Raw genomic sequence first — 6,000 nt, 5'->3', positions numbered from 1 at the left:
CTGTGAGGTCCACAGATCTTGAGGTGTCAAGGCATTTACATCCCAGAACCAATTTAGGCATGCAAAATGCCCTTGCACACAACTCTGGGCGTTCAGCGCCAGGTTGGTGCCCATTTGGGCGTTCAACGCCCATTTGCTGCCATTTCTGGCGTTGAACGCCAGAACCATGCTTGTTCTGGGCGTTCAGTGCCAGGATGCTCCCATTCTGGGCGTTCAGCGCCAGAACTATGCTCTGTTCTGGCGTTTGAACGCCAGACAGATGCTCCTCCAGGGTGTGATTTTTCTTCTGCTGTTTTTGATTCCGTTTTTGAATTTTTTGTTTATTTTGTGACTCCACATGATCATGAACCTAAGAAAACATGAAAAACAATAAAAATAAGAATTAGATAAACATTGGGTTGCCTCCCAACAAGCGCTTCTTTAATGTCAATAGCTTGACAGTGGGCTCTCATGGAGCCTCACAGATGTGCAGAGCTTTGTTGAGACTCTCCAACACCAAACTTAGAGTTTGACTGTGGGGGCTCTGGTTGACTCTGCTTGGAGAGAAGCTTTTTCTGCTTCCTCCCCATGGTTGCAGAGGGAGATCCTTGAGTTTTAAACACAAGGGAGTTCTCATTCCATTGAAGGAATATTTCACCTCTGTCAACATCAATCACAGCTCTTGCTGTGGCCAGGAAAGGTCTTCCTAGGATGATGGATTCATCCTTTTCCTTTCCAGTATCCAGGACTATGAAATCAGCAAGGATGTAAAGGCCTTCAACCTTTACTAACACGTCCTCTACTTGTCCATAAGCCTGTTTTCTAGAGCTGTCTGCGATCTCTAATGAGATTTTAGCAGCTTGCACCCTATAGATTCCCAGTTTCTCTATTACAGAGAGGGGCATGAGGTTTATTCCTGAACCAAGGTCACACAGAGCCTTAAAGATCATGGTGCCTATAGTACAAGGTATTATGAACTTTCCAGGATCCTGTCTCTTCTGAGGCAATGTCAGTTGATCCAGATCACTTAGTTCATTGATGAACAAGGGAGGTTCAACTTCCCAAGTATCAATGCCAAATAATTTGGCATTCAGTTTCATGATTGCACCAAGAAACTTGGCAGTTTGCTCTTCAGTAACATCCTCATTCTCTTCAGAAGAGGAATACTCATCAGAGCTCATGAAGGGCATAAGGAGGTTCAATGGAATCTCTATGGTCTCTAGATGAGTCTCAGATTCCTTTGGTTCCTCAGAGGGAAGCTCCTTATTGACCACTGGACGTCCCAGGAGGTCTTCCTCCTTGGGATTCACGTCCTCTCCTCTCCTCACAGGTTCGGCCATGGCGCTTATGTCAATGGCCTTGCACTCTCCTTTTTGGTTCTCTTCTGTATTGCTTGGGAGAGTACTAGGAGGGATTTCAGTGATCCTTTTACTCAGCTGGCCCACTTGTGCTTCCAGATTTCTAATGGAAGATCTTGTTTCATTCATGAAACTTACAGTGGCCTTAGATAGATCAGAGACTAGATTTGCTAAATTAGAAGCATTTTGTTCAGAGTTCTCTGTCTGTTGCTGAGTTGATGATGGAAAAGGCTTGCTGTTGCTAAACCTGTTTCTTCCACCATTATTAAAGCCTTGTTGGGGCTTTTGATCCTTCCATGAGAAATTTGGATGATTTCTCCATGTTGAGTTATAGGTGTTTCCATAAGGTTCACCTAAGTAATTTACCTCTGCTATTGCAGGGTTCTCAGGATCATAGGCTTCTTCTTCAGAAGATGCCTCTTGAGTACTGTTGGATGCAGCTTGCATTCCATGCAGACTCTGAGAAATCATATTGACTTGCTGAGTCAATATTTTGTTCTGAGCCAGTATGGCATTCAGAGTATCAACTTCAAGAACTCCCTTCTTCATAGGCGTCCCATTGCTCACAGGATTCCTTTCAGAAGTGTACATGAACTGGTTATTAGCAACCATGTCAATGAGTTCTTGAGCTTCTGCAGGCGTTTTCTTTAGGTGAATGGATCCACCTGCAGAGGTGTCCAGTGACATCTTTGATAGCTCAGATAAACCATCATAGAATATATCCAGGATGGTCCATTCTGAAAGCATGTCAGAAGGACACTTTTTGGTCAACTGTTTGTATCTTTCCCAAGCTTCATAGAGGGATTCACCTTCTTTCTGCCTGAAGGTTTGAACATCAGCTCTAAGCTTGCTCAGCTTTTGAGGAGGAAAGTACTTGGCTAAGAAAGCCGTGACCAGCTTATCCCAAGAGTTCAGGCTGTCTTTAGGTTGAGAATCCAACCATAATCTAGCTCTGTCTCTTACAGCAAAGGGGAAAAGCATGAGGCTGTAGACTTCAGGATCTATTCCATTAGTCTTAACAGTATCACATATCTGCAAGAATTCAGTTAAGAACTGAAAAGGATCTTCAGATGGAAGTCCATGAAACTTGCAGTTCTGCTGCATCAGAGAAACTAATTGAGGTTTCAGCTCAAAGTTGTTTGCTCCAATGGCAGGAATGGAGATGCTTCTTCCATGTAAATTGGAATTAGGTGCAGTAAAGTCACCAAGCATCCTCCTTTCATTATTATTATTTTCGGCTGCCATCTCCTCTGCCTGTTCGAAAATTTCTGAAAGGTTATCTCTGGATTGTTGTATTTTAGCTTCTCTTAATTTTCTCTTCAGAGTCCTTTCAGGTTCTGGATCTGCTTCCACAAGAATGTTCTTATCCTTGCTCCTGCTCATATGACAAAGAAGAGGGCGCACAAAAATAATAATAATAATATGGGTCCTTTATACCACAGTATAGGGATCCCTTTGTGAGTGGAAGAAAAGAGGGGGAGACAAAGAATGTAATGTAATGGAAGAAACACATCTGTGAGGAGGGTTGAGATGCGAGATGAGATGTTAGGATATGAATGAATAAATAGAATAAGATGGGAGAGAGAGAATTTTCGAAAATATTTTTGAAAAAGAGTTAGTGATTTTCGAAAATGGTTTTTGAAAAATGTTAGTAATTTTCGAAAATTTTTGAAATAAAAAATAAAATTAATTAGTTAATTAAAAAGAAATTTTTGAAAAAGAGGGAAGATATTTTCGAAAATTAGAGAGAGAGAGTTAGTTAGGTAGTTTTGAAAAAGTTAAGAAACAAACAAAAAGTTAGTTAGTTAGTTGAAACAAATTTTGAAAAGATAAGAAGTTAGGAAGTTAGAAAAGATATTTTGAAATCAAATTTTTGAAAAAGATAAGATAAGAAGATATTTTGAAAAGATATGATAGAAATTAGTTTTTGAAAAAGATTTTATTTTTAAAAATCACAATTAATGACTTGATTCACAAGAAATCACAAGATATGATTCTAGAACTTAAAGTTTGAATCTTTCTTAACAAGCAAGTAACAAACTTCAAATTTTTGAATCAAAACATTAATTGATTATGTTATTTTCGAAAATTTGATATAAAAATAAGAAAAAGATTTTTGAAAAATATTTTTGGAATTTTCAAAAATAACTAAGAATTTTGAAAAAGATTTGATTTTTGAAAAAGATTTTGAAAAAGATAAGATTTTCAAATTGAAAATTTGATTTGACTCATGAGAAACAATTTGATTTTAAAAATTTTTAAAAAAGTCAAATCAAATTTTCGAATTTGATGAGAGAAAAAGGGAAAGATATTTTTTTGATTTTTTGAATTTTTTATGAAAACATGAAAATTATGCAATGCATGAAATTTTTAGATCAAAACAATGAATGCATGCAAGAATGCTATGAATGTCAAGATGAACACCAAGAACACTATGAAGATCATGATGAACATCAAGAACATATTTTTTTGAAAATTTTTTAATGCAAAGAAAACATGCAAGACACCAAACTTAGAAATCTTTCATGTTTAGACTCTAAGAAACGAAAAATGCATATGAAAAACAATAAAAGACACAAAACAAAAAATCATCAAGATCAAACAAGAAGACTTACCAAGAACAACTTGAAGATCATGAAGAACACTATGAATGCATGAATTTTCAAAAAAATGCAAGATGCATATGCAATTGACACCAAACTTATAATATGACTCAAGACTCAAACAAGAACACAAAAATATTTTTGATTTTTATGATTTTCTAATTTTTTTGGATTTTTTCGAAAATAATATGAAAAAGAAAAAATAAGGATTCCAAAATTTTTAATATGAATTCCAGGAATCTTGCCATGTTAGTCTAAAGCTTCAGTCCAGGAATTAGACATGGCTCACTAGCCAACCAAGCTTTCAATGAAAGCTCCAGTCCAAAACACTAGACATGGCCAATGGCCAGCCAAGCTTTAGCCTTTAACACGAGAGTATATTGCTCTTTGATAACAAATTGCAACCTCAGTCCAAAAGAATTTAGACATGGCTTTACAGCCAGCCAGGCTTCACATGCTTCATGAAACACTAGAATTCATTCTTAAAAATTTTGAATAAATTTTTGAAAACATTTTTATTTTTTTCGAAAACAAGAGAAATTTTTTTGAAAAAGTTTTGAAAAATAAAATAAAAAGAAAATTACCTAATCTGAGCAACAAGATGAACCGTCAGTTGTCCAAACTCAAACAATCCCCGGCAACGGCGCCAAAAACTTGGTGCTGTTGCCGGATCAAAAGGGAATCTGGCACTGATGTTACCAGACCAAAAGCTTGCCGAGAACTCAAACAATCCCCGGCAACGGCGCCAAAAACTTGGTGCACGAAATTGTGATCTCCAGGCTCGAACAAATCCTGGTAATGGCTCCAAAGCTTGGTGCTCTGATCTTAATTCATAATTGTCACAACTTCGATACAACTAACCAGCAAGTGCACTGGGTCGTCCAAGTAATACCTTACGTGAGTAAGGGTCGAATCCCACGGAGATTGTTGGTATGAAGCAAGCTATGGTCACCTTGTAAATCTCAGTCAGGCAGATATAAAGTGATAATGGTGTTTTCGAATATTATATAATAAAATAGGGATAGAGATACTTATGTAAATCATTGGTAGGAATTTCAGATAAGCGAATGGAGATACTTTCGTTCCTCTGAACCTGTGCTTTCCTGCTATCTTCATCCAATCAGTCTTACTCCTTTCCATGGCTGGCTTTATGCAAGGGCATCACCGTTGTCAGTGGCTACATCCCCTCCTCTCAGTGAATAATATGCTCACGCACCCTGTCACGGCACGGCTATTCATCTGTCGGTTCTCGATCATGCTGGAATAGGATTCACCCTCCTTTTGCGTCTGTCACTAACGCCCAACACTCGCGAGTTTGAAGCTCGTCACAGTCATTCAATCATTGAATCCTACTCAGAATACCACAGACAAGGTTTAGACCTTCCGGATTCTCTTGAATGCTGCCATCATTCTAGCTTACGCCATGAAGATTCTGGTTAGGAGATCTAAGAGATACTCATTCTAGCTTAATTCATGTAGAACAGAAGTGTTTGTCAGGCACGCGTTCATAAGGGAGAAGGATGATGAGCGTCACACATAATCATCACCTTCATCACGTTCTTGGGTGCGAATGGATATCTTAGAAGAGAAATAAGATGAATTGAATAGAAAACAGTAGTACTTTGCATTAATCTTTGAGGAACAGCAGAGCTCCACACCTTAATCTATGGAGTGTAGAAACTCTACCGTATGAAAATACATAAGTGAAGGTCCAGGCATGGCCGAGATGGCCAGCCCCCAAAACGTGATCACAGGATCAAAATACAATCCAGGATGCCTAATACAATAGTAAGAGGTCCTATTTATAATAAACTAGCTACTAGGGTTTACATGAGTAAGTATTTGATGTATAAATCCACTTCCGGGGCCCACTTGGTGTGTGTTTGGGCTGAGCTTAAGTGTTTCACGTGAAGAGGCCATTTGTGGAGTTGAACGCTAGTTTTTGTGCCAGTTTGGGCGTTCAACTCTGGTTTTGGATCCTTTTCTGGCGCTGGACGCCAGATTTGGGTAGAAAGCTGGCGTTGAACGCCAGTTTACATCGTCAATTCTTGGCCAAAGTA

At 38.4% G+C, this 6,000-nt stretch overlaps 1 non-coding gene across 1 annotated transcript; it reads left to right on the top strand.

Annotated features, from left to right (window-relative positions):
* The first annotated feature begins 2,078 nt into the window (after positions 1-2,078).
* Positions 2,079-2,186, top strand: LOC148548940 (small nucleolar RNA R71). Its single transcript, XR_015897993.1, has one exon. It is a non-coding gene; the product is annotated as a small nucleolar RNA R71 (small nucleolar RNA).
* Positions 2,187-6,000: the final 3,814 nt, after the last annotated feature.

This window comes from Arachis ipaensis, chromosome B8 (assembly GCF_059453495.1).
Source record: "Arachis ipaensis isolate K30076 ecotype BB chromosome B8, ASM5945349v1, whole genome shotgun sequence".
NCBI classification, from domain to species: domain Eukaryota; kingdom Viridiplantae; phylum Streptophyta; class Magnoliopsida; order Fabales; family Fabaceae; genus Arachis; species Arachis ipaensis.
This window is presented reverse-complemented; position numbering and strand designations above follow the sequence as displayed.